The 14085-nt window shown below is 45.8% G+C and overlaps 1 protein-coding gene across 3 annotated transcripts in view; it reads right to left on the bottom strand.

Annotated features, from left to right (window-relative positions):
• Positions 1–14085, bottom strand: part of UBE4B (ubiquitination factor E4B) — a 918898-nt gene that overhangs the window by 891196 nt on the left and 13617 nt on the right. The window lies entirely within an intron of this gene.

Here is a 14085-nt window from a genome sequence, read left to right as displayed (position 1 = left end):
GCCGATCATCACAGACGGCCCCCCGCCGATCATCACAGACGGCCCCCCGCCGATCATCACAGACGGCCCCCCCGCCGATCATCACAGACGGCCCCCCCGCCGATCATCACAGACGGCCCCCCCGCCGATCATCACAGACGGCCCCCCCGCCGATCATCACAGACGGCCCCCCCCGCCGATCACAGACGGCCCCCCCCGCCGATCATCACAGACGGCCCCCCCCGCCGATCATCACAGACGGCCCCCCCTGCCGATCATCACAGACGGCCCCCCCCGCCGATCATCACAGACGGCCCCCCCGCCGATCATCACAGACGGCCCCCCGCCGATCATCACAGACGGCCCCCCCGCCGATCATCACAGACGGCCCCCCCGCCGATCATCACAGACGCCCCCCCCGCCGATCATCACAGACGGCCCCCCGCCGATCATCACAGACGGCCCCCCGCCGATCATCACAGACGGCCCCCCGCCGATCATCACAGACGGCCCCCACCCCTGCCGACCATCACAGACAGGATGCTAAGGTATGGCCCAACTTCCCAGTCATTTAAGATTTATTGAACCTGAAGTAATTTTAAGAAAAGCAGCTGGAGACCTGGCTTTTTTTAATCCCCCCGATGTGCATTGTTACTCTCTTATTCTCCGACCTAGAATCCTTCTGGAGTTTTTTCTTTCTTGAGTTATTTATTTCGGCACAGCGGGAGGGGCAGCGTGCTCTACAAGTTTCCAATTCATTCATTCCACCTGCTGTACAGGAGAGGCCAGTGCATCCTAGCACTTATGAAGTTGTCCATAAGTTCAACAATTTATTGCAACTTGCTAAACTTCTATACTTCACCACCAAATCATTTCCCATACGCACCACTTTAAGCCCCTGCTCAGGTGACTACTGGGTATCATTAAAATGAGTATTGGTGTTAAGGTACCAGATCACCGAGCACTTCATCAGCCTCTACTGATTATGTAAAGCTTCCCTCCCTCTCTCATTTGAGCCACAGAGACAAGCGACAGCCCCGCCTCAATGACTTATATTCCAAGTTTCATCCAGTCACAAAGCATTTGAGGTAAACAAAAAGGGGCTATTAATCCCTACTGCGCTTAATTCATGCACTTTAGGCCTCACAAGGTATATGGAAAGTGCGACATAGATACCAGTACAAGGTCATCCAGCTACTTCTTATCCGCATCCACAGCCAATAACATCTCCTCCCTCATACCATAGCATCCAGAACCTGAGTCACTTGTCTGTTCACATTTGGAACAGGACTTGTAATCGACCCCACACTGAGTAACTTGTTAAACACATGCTTGTATAAAGATTGACACACACTTTCTACAGGCTCAATTAACTTTGACTGGTATTCCTACACCCAAAGGAGCAGGGTCAAGACTGATTTGCATATGGCTGGGTCCAAACTGGGGTGGCATAGTGAGCAAAAGAACAATGGATTAAATCCAGATATTTGTGACTGGGGGTTAGTGGTTTCAGCACTCCGTCCATCATCTTGCTGTGTTAGCTATGTTCGCACTAAGTGCCCAAGGGTATGCCCAAACGAGGGCATGAGACCCACGTCTGGGCATACCCACTCATGGTGACATGGTGAGCAAAAAAAAGATGGATCAAGCCCAGATCTTTGTGACTGTGGGTGAATGTCTGTATTGTTCAGTATTCCGTCCAGCTTTTGTGCCTTTTGCTTTTGTTGCCTTAAGTGGGAAGGGTATGCCTAGACGTGGGTCCTGTACTCACTGCGCCACTGGATTCAGGCAAGCATGGCCGATGAGGGATGATGCCCTGAAATCGATCCCACATGCTCGTTTCCAGTCCAGGGAGGACCTGGTCAGGCAGTTTGGGCTGGACTGTACCCATGAGGAGCAGGGTCAAAACTGATTTGCATATGGCTGGGTCCAAACTGGGGTGGCATAGTGATAAAACGAACAACAGATTAAACCCAGATCTCTTGACTAGGGGGTGAGAGGTTGAAAGGTTTTAGCACTCCGTACATCATCATGTTGTGTTTGCTATATTCCTGCACCCACTAACATTTTATCCGGCACACCATCCTGACTGCTAGCACAGTGCACCCCAAACAGGTGATGTCCCTTACCTTTATACCACTTGTAAACATTTGATTGAGACTTCAGTACCTTACTTATTTGTTCATCATCTTCTAACTTGGTTTTGTGGACACAGGATGTCATCTTAGAAAAACTGTACCAACTCCCTCCAAACAATCACTGCATCACACTTTGAAAGACACAAATGCCAAAGCTAACCCAAAACGTCATGCACCAAACCTGGTACCATAGACCCACTGTCCAAAACATAGTACACAGGAGGCATCATGCCACCGTAAAAGATGCAATGCTATAAACTGATGGGAAGATGAAACAACGAATGCAATGAAAATCAAAGGATCAAGGCAAGTGAATTGCTCATTGATCAAGGAAGCTTGTCCATCAAAAACCCTTGGTTGAGATTACTAACATTCATACTCATTCAGCCTCCTCCACTGTGCTACCATTATTGAATGCAACCAATCCAAAGCTTCACTCGTTACTACTACACCACCCTGATGAATCTAATTAAGCTCTACGTTCCACTTCTTCCCTACTATGACGGGATGACTGGAACCTTGAGCACTGCATGTGAGACAGAAGCCTTCTAAACTATTCTGTGGCAGACCCATTCAATAGACACAGCTTGTTGGTTAAAACTTTGGGGGAACAAATTAAAAGTTCAAAAGACAGTTCATCCCCTATACTACAGAATAAAGAAAAACTGAATCTTCAAGGTGTAGCTATCCCAAGAGGTAATTCTGGCTGCAGTCTAAAGTCATTCAAATTGCACATTTGTCTAAACTTCCCTACATGAATATAGGACATTCCCCACACCAATTGGGTATCATGCACCTTCTGTGAAACTATTCAGATCTTTTCAAACTGAATCTGAGAAATTAAGACAAAAACTGTCCAAGTCAACTATTCGATTTACATGTGTCCATCTAAAACATCACAGCTTGGTGAGGTCTACATTGTCTCACAAGGTCAATCCACTTACAGCACTACATTACTTGCCGTGCAAAGTAGCCACATTATTATAAGCAATCCCTCTTCCTACCTTGGAATGCACTTATTGGAGCACCTGTTCTTTTTATACCTTTAAAATGCCCCACAACCTCTTCTTTTAATTGGCTATCTTCCTGCCTTGTGCTCTTCACTTTCTTTCCGACCTAATGCATCCCATCACTTTTTTTCAATCACAACTGCCCACATGCTTCAAACAATGACATTTCCATAACAATCAGTTTTCGCAACTTCAACCAAAGACCAGTTCTCTTCCACCTGCTGCTTATTACATGCAGACCCTGTGATAAATAGTAGTTCTGAACACATTTTGTTGTGTTCCTTAATATCACATATGGTTGAAAAATGGCAATAAGGTGGTTCACAAAAAAATATTAAATGCCCAAAACGTGAAGCTCTTCTTTATGCATGTAGGCAAGGTGTAAACATGGAAAACTTGGTCCCTTGATAAAAGAATGTTCTTGCATGAAGAAGTTTATGTAGGCAAATCTACTACAACTTATTTTCAAGTCTTGGAGTAACCATTAACCTCTTTCCAACCCATTTTGATCGAGGAACAGGTTTGAAATTTACTACTGATGAGGGCTACCACCTCTAAAAAAAAAAAAAATCGGGTGGAATTATTATCCCACTGGAGAAAAAAGTTACATCTTCGAACAAGTGAAATTGCACTTACTCTCAAAGTTTAATCATTTGAACAATTGTGCATGTAGATCTGCCCATACCAAAATGGAAGTCGCAAAAGTTTGTAAGCTTGTGAAATCCTGAAAGTCGTAAATCTGCACCAATGTGAAGCATAAGAGGCAAATAGTATGAGAATATGAATGTTTTGTGAGGAAGCAAAGATCAGTAGAATTAAATTGGTGTAGGTGAAAAGGTTAGGTGACAGTTGCACTGTCAAGCAAGGCATAAAAACAAAAAAAATGTACGTTAATGACTGCCCTCCTACTATCTGTGCTGCTGCCAGAGAAAATCTACACATTCTCTAGTTATCCAAGTCACTTTAATAGTGTTCCAATGTCATGTGTGTGCCCCTGAAAGTTCAAGCTTAGGTAGCAGGATAAATAACCAAGCTAGATTACTAAAAAGAAGCTTAAAAAGCCATATACATGAACCAACTGCTTCAAAGAAAGCACTGATCAAAGGAAAAAGTGCCACAATTTTAAAACAAAATATATTTCTGGAAATGTAATAATATTTCTATCAAGAATGAGAATTGCGTTTTTACTCTTAAAACAAGATTACTCCATTCTTCCAAAAAAAGAAAAAACGCTTTGAAGGCTTATCTGGAGGCTGTGGGAAGGAGTTGGTGAGAGGCAGGACAATCTGAGAAGCCAGCACTGTGGGAGATTGGGGTCAGACCAGCCGTCATGGGGAAAAAAAAATCGAATACATGAAAATATCTCAGAACACTTGAAGGTGCTTCTGGAATTCAATGTGTGCTTTCTATGAAGTATGGTGCTTTAATTCTGAGCAGTCAGCAGGGTCGAGCGCAATGAAAGATAAATATAGCTGCTTGGTTACAGTGTGGCTGTGGGGTTGTATTACTTACCCTCTGGAGCAAACCTGTCCTTTTCTGCAGTCAAGTTCACACATTCTGTGGATACGTGGTTAGTTTCCCGAAACCAAGGTCGCCCAGAAAGGAACCAGTGAACGTTCTAGCTAACAATCTAGCTGCTAAAAGTGGCATAAAATAAAATTACGGGCCCACCGGCTGCATGTGGCGAGGGCCCATATCTCACAGATATTCATTAGCTTTGGGCTGAATGGGGCCCATTAAAGGATTGAGGCCGCGTGAAGTGTGGGGGACGCCTGTGCCACATCGGCTGTAGGGGCCTGCATTACACCCCTGGCAGGGACAGTAGTCTGAAGTTCTCTTATGTGCCCTCTACAGATTTCAAACTATTAGAATGCTCGGCGAGTCCTGGGCTAATCTCCCTGTATCTTAATTATACGTACCCCGGTGTGTGGTTGTCGATCTAAATCAGATATTGCTAAAATAGGAGGATAAACGAAAATTCAGCAGTTGAGCATCAAACCAGATTTGGAGTGTTACTCAACTGTATGCAAATGAAGGATGCAAGCTAGTTTTTTTATACTCACAGTGTGACATTAAGTTCTCATATTGCTGAGGCAAATGGGTGGAAAGGTTAACTGAGAGGAGAGTGTGATGGGAGTACACACACCTAAAGGTTGGATGGGGTAGCAGAACATCAAAACCAGCCACTTGTACTTGTGGGGTGGACATATTCTCATCCACAATGGAGGTGGGATGGTGGCAAGATTGAGATAATCACTAACCTATGGGGGTGGATAAACCAGACTAGAGTGGGGCTTAGACTAGCAGCCACACAAGAAAGGCTTGGCATTTAGAGTGACAAATACAAGTGGGGAAAACTGCAAGGCAATCCAAGAATTGGGTCTTGCCCAGGGTGTATCGCACATGTAGTCAGGTTACCCATTTGTAGGATCTAGAGTACTATGCAGTACCTCCCTGAAGTCTGGCTTGATGTGAGAGTAGAAGAAGGGGGGGGGGGGGGCTCAATAGTCACAACAGTTCTGGTAAGACATGAACTAAAAACTGAACAAAATGAAAATAGACCCACAGATAGAGTAACTAATCACTATTACTAGACTTTAAGGGTCTACACTCAACCATGCTGTGCTAAAGAGGGTGCAAAATATATATATTTAAGGGACAGGTTTCATTTAATGTGTCCAGATGAATGCATATGCAACATTCACTGCCAAGGACAGAGACGCTATACTACAGGAAGCGCGCTCTCAAACTAATTTCTCTTACCAAGAGAATAAAGTTATGATATGACCGGTTTATACTAAGGCGGTACAAGCGTAATGGAGATCCTACAAAGCAATCAAACAGAAGCTGCGTGCTCTCAATCTTTCATACCGACTCCTTATTCTGGCCCGCCTCAGGGTAATTGACAACAACAAAAGCCACTTCTTTGATTCCCCATAAGAGGTGTGGGCTTGGGCCACAGAAGAACGTCCCCTGACCAGACACAACAGGTGCTCCTCCTACTCCACATGGATGCAACCTAATGCCACAGTGGGACGCCCACCAAAACCGCAACGGCAACGTAACCAGTCCTGGCAGGGATGCCCCGCAAGCAGGAAGAAATTCTCATCACCCAAGGCGACCATGAGAAGCAAATCTGGCTCCCTCGCTGAGACAAGACCACAAGCTCATTCACAGGAACGAGATCAAAGTGAAGAGGTGCCCCGGACCCAATTTCCAACACCAGCAATAAAGGAATCAGAGGCTCAGACCTTTCTCGCAGTCCAGCACTATGAACGTTTGCGCCTGAATGTAGCAGTTGCTACCGAGCAACGGCCTTGATGGCCACAAACACTTCTGGACTCCTGAACATTCACACATCCGACGACATGGAGGAGCCAGCCCACCACTCCGTCCTAAAATTGCAATGTTTGAACCTGTTTCAGTTCTCCTTTTCAGGGTGACAGATGCTTCAAGGGACCAAGTATGGGGAGGGGTGATCAGTTCGATGTTTATATGCTTATTCTCGTTTTCTTTCTTCTGGTTGATCAAGACATACGACACGACATGCCTACACCACCCATGTGGGGACATAGTTTCAGAGACACACCAGTGCTTCATGCCCATAGACCTCATATGTAAGGGCCTGACCATGCCCCAGGCCAACCAATGCAGCCCCCCTAGCGGGAGCACCCAGGGAGACACCCAACCTTGACCTGGAATCCCTACGCATCCTCTCCTGGAATGTCAATGGTCTACTGGGTAAGGTGAAAGGTGCTGTAATCTTGAAGTTCTCAAACCACTCCGCCCCCTAAGCACTCATGTTGCAAGAGGCCCACTTGCTAGGTGACCATTGCCCATTCCTAGCTCGACAAGGTTTTGACAGGGTGTTCCACACGGGATTCCTTCGGGGGCCCCCCAAGGAGTGGCAATCATTCTCTGCCACTCCTTTCACTCTGTAGTTACTCAAGAACTCCGTGACCCTTAAGGACACTTTTTGGCCCTCACTGGAACAGTGGGGGAGCGTGCTCTCAACTTGATAATGGTCTACATACCCCCAGCAGTCCTTGAGCCCTCTCTCCGTGATCCTACAACCTTACTGACTTCTCTTCCCCACGGTTTAACAGTGGTCCAGGGGGTGGGGGGGGGGGGGGGCTTTAATGTAGTAATGAACCCAGGCTTGGACGTCACTGGCGTCTCCTCCCCACTTTGGTGCTCGAGTGCCAAGAAACTCGCGGACCGGGCCTCCCAACTGGGATTATCCAATGTCTGGAGAGTATGGAACCCATGCCTTCCCCAGTACATGCATACATCTGCAGCCCATCATACCAATTCACGTATCGATTTCATGTTCATGCCCGCCCTGACTGTCGCCAGGTCGCAATCGTTCACACACTTGTCCGAGGAATCTCGGACCACTCACCATTACTTCTGGATGTGGGAAGACCTACCAACGCTCTTCGCCCCATCTGGTGACTTAATGTCTGGTTCTTGCAGCACAGAGACTGCAAAAAAGCAATAAAAGATGAGCTTAAGCAATATTTCCAACAAAACGAGGGAATGGTCACTTCCTTCGGTACGCTGTGGGCGGCCGGAGGCTTTGTCAAAGTATATATCAAAGAGATACATCCGGCCCGAGACGAATACCTCCCAATTGGAGGCCCGTGCAGCCCAGTTGGAAAAGGCCGTGGCCACACTGGCGGGGGGTAATGTAGCCTGCCAGCTAGACCTCGAACGTGAGGAAAACCGTCTCATCTCCTTGGAATCGGCTAAACAAAAGTGGAGTTCCTCCACAGCCCGTGTATACGGATGGGGAGACAAAAATGTTAAGCTCCTCTATTGACTAGCATCTCGCCCCTTAGCCAATAGGATTATTGCCGAAATGGTGGATGCAGACATTAACACACAACAGGTGTCGATGGCAGTAGCCCAGACATATTTGTCTTACTACAAACTTCTCTATTCCAGAACGTGAAACTCGGGCACACACCCTGGATCTGACTTCCTGCGGGACGTTCTACTCCAGAGACTGTGGGAGGCAGATAGTGAATTGCTGGACCAGCAACTCGCGCGGGAAGAGATTAGCCAGGCCATCTCTGCTTTGCCTAAGGGTAGGAACTCCAGGCCCGATGGCTACCCAGCGGAGTATTTGGCATTTAGAGAATTTCTGACACCACACCTTCAAGCGCTATATACAGAGGCAGCGGAGAAAGGTGGCTTCCCGCGAGACATTGACATGGCGACAGTCGTGGTCATCCCTAAAACGGACCCTCCCTCCACTTCGTGCTCAGCCTACCACCCCATTTCACTTATCAATACCGAAGTAAAACTTTATGCCACAATTCTTGTGACTCACCTAAAGAGGGTAATCACGACCCTAATACACTCTGATCAATGTGGGTTCATGCCCCACCGTAGTACGAGACATTGCCTGAGATGTTTGCACGTGGCCTTGGCTCACAGTCATCTCCTTCCACTGTACTTGGCCCTCTTGTTGATAGACTTCGAGAAGGCCTTTGACACGATGGACTGGTGCTACCTGGAAGCCATTCTGATCCGTGCGGGATTTGGCCCGTACTTCAGAGGATTCATGCAGGATTTGATACTCCAATCCAACAGCCCGTGACCAATGGGGTTTTGTCAGAAGAATTCTGCATAAGCCATGGAACAAGGCAGGGCTGCCCCTGTAAGCTCTTAGTTCTCCCTTCATTGCCCCGCAATGTGATCTCTCGAACTGGAGACGGCGACGCCGAATCTGATTAACGGCGGGAAGCACTTGGTTTGCAGCAGAGTGCGGACATTAGCTAAGAGCTCCCTCGCCCTACTTTCAATCATGGGACTTGTCAACTTTGCATTATAAGAAAACTCCTACTTTTTCCAAAGTGACCATTTTCGCCATAAGATTTGTCCCTGTTTTAAAAGGCTTGACTCGCGCTGCCACTCTGTGTCTTGGCCCTGAGGAGAACCCCCCATTCAAGGACTAGGGGTTCGAAACGCGTCGACCTTTCGTTTATTGTGTTAACAAACACTGGTGTAAATATATTAAGCTGGTGCATTCTTACAAATTTACCTGAATTGTGAAAGATTGGAGCAACAATTGTTGTCATGCACCTTTATACAGTTTTGTTCAATTCTCACCAGGTTTGATAGGTCCTTTGGTAAATTCCAATAAGCAAGAAATAGGCTACCAAAGGAAAGCGTGTTTGAATGTCTGTTTGGATGTATGAGGAGTGGTGTATGAATGTTTATCTAAAGTATCACGTCTGTCTTCATGGCAGATGAGTTTAGTGTAGTTCTCTTACTTTTTTCTCCACTACGTATTCATTTGTTTATGTATTTAAAATTTGCTGACGGCTTCTTACTCTTGTATACAAGAATAATTTTCATACAAGATAGATCAAGAACCTTAAGAAAATATATTGAAATAAATACTACTCTCGTGGTTGTTTGATGTCATCTTCTACGTTTCATTGATTGTTTTGAATGATTTATCAGCATTGGCACTTTCTTGTTCTCATAGTTATGCGGCTCAGCCTTGCCGATTAGAGCCACACCCAGTTTTGTTCACACACACATATCCAGGGGCACCACACTTCCAGAGTTCAGTCCCTTACAATGTAAAATCCTTATGGGGAACTGTGAAGAGGAGGGGTCTCCGATATCTATAAATCCCTCATCAGTAACTCCCCCATCACACTAGACTACTTGCGGACCCGATGGGAACGATGGCTGGGACCTATGGAGGATGAGGACTGGCAGGAAGCCCTTATGGCCCCCGGGTGATCACCATTTTTGCTAGAGTGAGACTGATCCAACTCTACTATCTCCATTGCGCATATCTCACCCCTGCTAGGTTACACGATGTACGGAGAAGCCCGCAGACTTCTATTATATGACCTGGTCCTGGGCTCTCATATCGAACTGCTGAGCGGAAGTAGTTGGTGAACTGAGTGTGGTCCTGGGATGGGAGGTTCCACTCATTCCCCTCAAGTTCTGCTCCTGGGGATCCTGGAGGGTATAGGAGGCTCCAGGGCAGACAAAGCATTTCAGGGTATGGCCATTGTGGTGGCCAAAAGGGACATAGCGACTAGATGGAAGAGACCCACCCTCCAGCCACCCCCCCAAACAATCATCTAATGGAAGAAAGGCTTAGATTGTTGCGCCGCATAGGAACAACCAGTATATATGGTTCAAGGATGTTCAGCTAAATACTAACGAGTGTGGGCAAATGGTTGGGGCTGCTGTAATGAATAGGCCACCATTTAGGATAATGGGGTGACCCGGTGTCCCTCAGAACCTGGGTATTGGTAATATAGAAAACAATTGGTTCTGTTGGGCGATACAATTGCTGTGATAAATGTATTCAATACAAGAGAAAAGGTGTATCACACTTACTTTTACACAATAAATGAAAAACTATTTCAATTGAAAACACATCAGGAAATCACAGGGAGAATTGATTTACTCATATATTTCAAGAAGTATTGAATATTAAATGGCTGTCACAAATACAAGTAAATTCTGAAAATACAAAGGTGACTATTGTGAGAAGGTGACATGTGGCGACTAGTGAAGTGGACAGTACACTATATACAAAACATACATATGTGACATAATTTAAAAGAATTGTTGAATTTATGTCCTGTCTCGTTATTTAACACATGTAATGCATGACCCAATACTGATTGACTATTGGTCAAGAGAACTGCGCAGACGTGTGATGGGAAAGTGTTGACGTTTCGACCCTGGACAGGGCGCAGAATGGTAAGCGTCACTGCGGGTCTTCCTCAGGACTATGAAGGGAGGGATGGACAGCCAAAAAGTCAAGAAGTAGTGAGGATCCAATATTGGTCTCCAAAATGGGAATTCAAATAGTTTGGTTCAGTCGCAATGCATCATTAGTGCGAATTCTTCCAGCAGGGTGAAGGTGGAGTACATCAGAAACTCAAGTGTGATTGGGCATGGTGTGGTCCACCGTCTCAAAAGATGGCTGGCATGTCAAAGACATCTTTACAAAATGGTCCCAGACTTGGAGAGCAGCTCCAGGCTGCTTGGGTCATATCTTGTTTCCAAGTTAGAAAGAAGTGTGGAGGTAATTCAAGGCAGGCTTGTACAGAAGCAGAAGTAAATTGGACCATCTGGGTCTGTTGTGGCATTTAGGGTGGTGTGACAATAGAGTGTTTTAGAGAAAAAGGGACTAAACACGTATTAAAGTATTTGCTTAGGAACACTTCTACCAGCAGGCAAGACAGTTAGCATATTTTGAAGTAGTGTTGGCTGGACGGGGAACTTCTGGGCCTCAAAGGCCAGGCATATTGAAAGAGTGTGTGGATACTAGTCCTGGGCACTTCAGAAATGCTTAGTCAATGAAAGTATTTCTTCAGGCACAGTGGATGATGGATCTGTGGGAATGGGTTCAGATATTTTGTTCTTTTTCAGTTAACATAAAGCTTAAGGAAATGTAGAGATCCTGGAACAGGAAAAATTAGCCTGTGGTACACGGAGGGCTTGTCTATCTTTGGACCATTTTTAAGCACTCACTTGCTTCCAAGACCTGCCCAGATGAGGAGTCGTGAAAGCTTATGAGGAAACTGAAAGAAAAGTCTCAGAACTCCACTCCGATCACAGGGGGACATTGCAGCTTTGAAGAAGAAACCCATGCTTTAAAATCCAAGCTTAGTGCCTGGGTTCCTGCTGGAAAGAACTTGGAAGCAGCGTTATATAGAAGACTGCAGACAGTGAGAAAAAGGCCTGCGAAACGTCCAGCAGCAAAAGCTTCCCAAATAACCGAACAATGTGGAGAAGCAGAGCTTGCTAAATCAACCCTAGTGCCTGCTGGAGATAGGTAATTTGGCAGCATAAAATCAGTTGTCATTTACCCCGACAAAAAAAGTAATTCTGTAACAATCAAACACAGAGCACTCAGCACACCTTGGTCCACCATTGTTGTGACTATCCACCCCACACCTCATGTATTACTCTCCTCACTTAACCATGGAGTTGCATCTCTCCGTATCCAAAAACAAATGTAATGCTTCTATTTTTTCCCCTTCAACCCATAGCCGCCACTCTGTTTCCCCACAAAGCTGTCACTCCACATGCACCCAGATATCACAAGGTTCATGCCCTGTTCCCTGGAGGTTTCAATCTGTGCACCCCTCCACCAAACTGTCACTCAGCATTTCCACCCAAAGCTATCACTCTACTCATGACCTCAGGATTAGTCACTTTGTGCTCCAATGCCACAAGATAGATCATTCTGCTCATTCCCAACCTTTGCATCCTCAAAAACTCCCATTCCACCCCGTCCTCCATTTAACTATTATATGGCCCTCTGATCCCTGGAAGAGTAACTAGCCATCTCTCAGCATGTCTTCCGAAAGCTGTGATAATGTACATGCATCCTCTTGCCACAGAGTTTTCACTCTGCACCCGTCAACAGACTTGCCCTGTTATATCCTTCAGTGTGTTCCATCTATTACTTGTACCACCACTCTGTAAAGCTAAAACAATATGATGGAGTGAATGTCTGAATTAATCTCAGGCACTGGTGATCTTTTAGGGCTGCATTCCAGATCTACGTTTTTTTGCCCACTACGCAACTCAAGAGACCCGCCTTATGTCAATCAGTCTTGGTCCTGCTCCAATAGAAACAGTCCAATCGCTAGGCCAGATCATAGCATAAACAAACTCAGACCAGTTTCGATCTACTTAGGTCGCGTCAATGAGGTATAGGCGAGGCACAGTGAAAATTTCACATGTGCGTAAGAGATAAAATAGGTTTTGAAGGCAGTCTTTAACTCTTCCAATCTCTATGTGCAATAGATTTGCATGCACTGTGAGAAGGTCAGTTGTATCTGATTACACAAGTATTTACACTAATAACCACTGATTTAGCACTTACCAATGGGTGTTTATTGCCGATCAAAGAAACCCTTTTACCCGCCTTAGAAAAATGAAAGATTGATGAAAAAACTGATTTTAAAATATTCTTCCAATGTGAACGCATCTCCTTGAAGCGCCCTAAAAAAAAAAATTACAAGGATTTTAATTTATGACCTGCAAGTAAGACAAGCATCTCTGCAACAGGAGGGGAGCACTGGAACTCTTTTTTAAAATGGCCGCACATTGAACAAGCTTGAGCGGCTGACACAGAAAGAACATTGTAAAATATGCTACACAACCAAGGAGGGGCAGTCTGAGCCCAATAACGATTTTGGGTGCCTAGAGAACCAAGTCCTCATCCAAAATACGCATAGATGTCAAAACAAGGCTAGAGGAAGTGAGTCCCGCTGCCGAGGTCTGTCAGCAACAAAATAAGATGGAGCAGCGGAGCAGAGCTCGGCCGCACCTGCGCAGTCAGGTGTAATATAGAGGCAGTGAACAGGATGCCATCCAGTAGCGCACTCGGGACTTCGGAAAGGAGGCACAGAGCTGACCAATTCACACCAGAATCGCCAATAATGATCGGAGTGGCGAGGAGGGGGAGAACAGCCATCCTGTAAGCTTTTTGTTGTGAAATAGATTAAATTGCCTACATGCTGTTAAATTCGATGTATGGCCCAGACTTACTTATTCAAGCTAAAGGGAATATCCCAACCCATCATTACAGATCCAATTGCGCATATATACGACACACTCGGCATTTAGGCCCAGACTGTTACTTTGTTAACCAAATGTGTGAAATCTAAACTTCTTAAGGCCCCATCACAACAACAACTAGCAAAATCACCGGAGTACTCCACAGCCTAATGCCTAAAATTCAAGCAAGCTCACAGTGTGACTAGCTGCCTGTGAGAATAATCCTATGCAAAAGAAACAATTGATGGACGCAACGCTGGTCAACGCAAACATTCACCCCCAGTCACAAGGATCTGGGTTCAATCCATCATTCTTTTGCTCACCACATCACCCCAGTTTGGACACAGCCATATGCAAATCAGTCTTAACCCTGTTCCTTATGGAAACAGTCCAGCCGA

Source organism: Triturus cristatus, chromosome 1_2, assembly GCF_964204655.1.
Source record: "Triturus cristatus chromosome 1_2, aTriCri1.1, whole genome shotgun sequence".
NCBI classification, from domain to species: domain Eukaryota; kingdom Metazoa; phylum Chordata; class Amphibia; order Caudata; family Salamandridae; genus Triturus; species Triturus cristatus.
The sequence above is the reverse complement of the archived record's forward strand: the minus strand, read 5'-3'. Positions and strand labels throughout refer to the sequence as shown.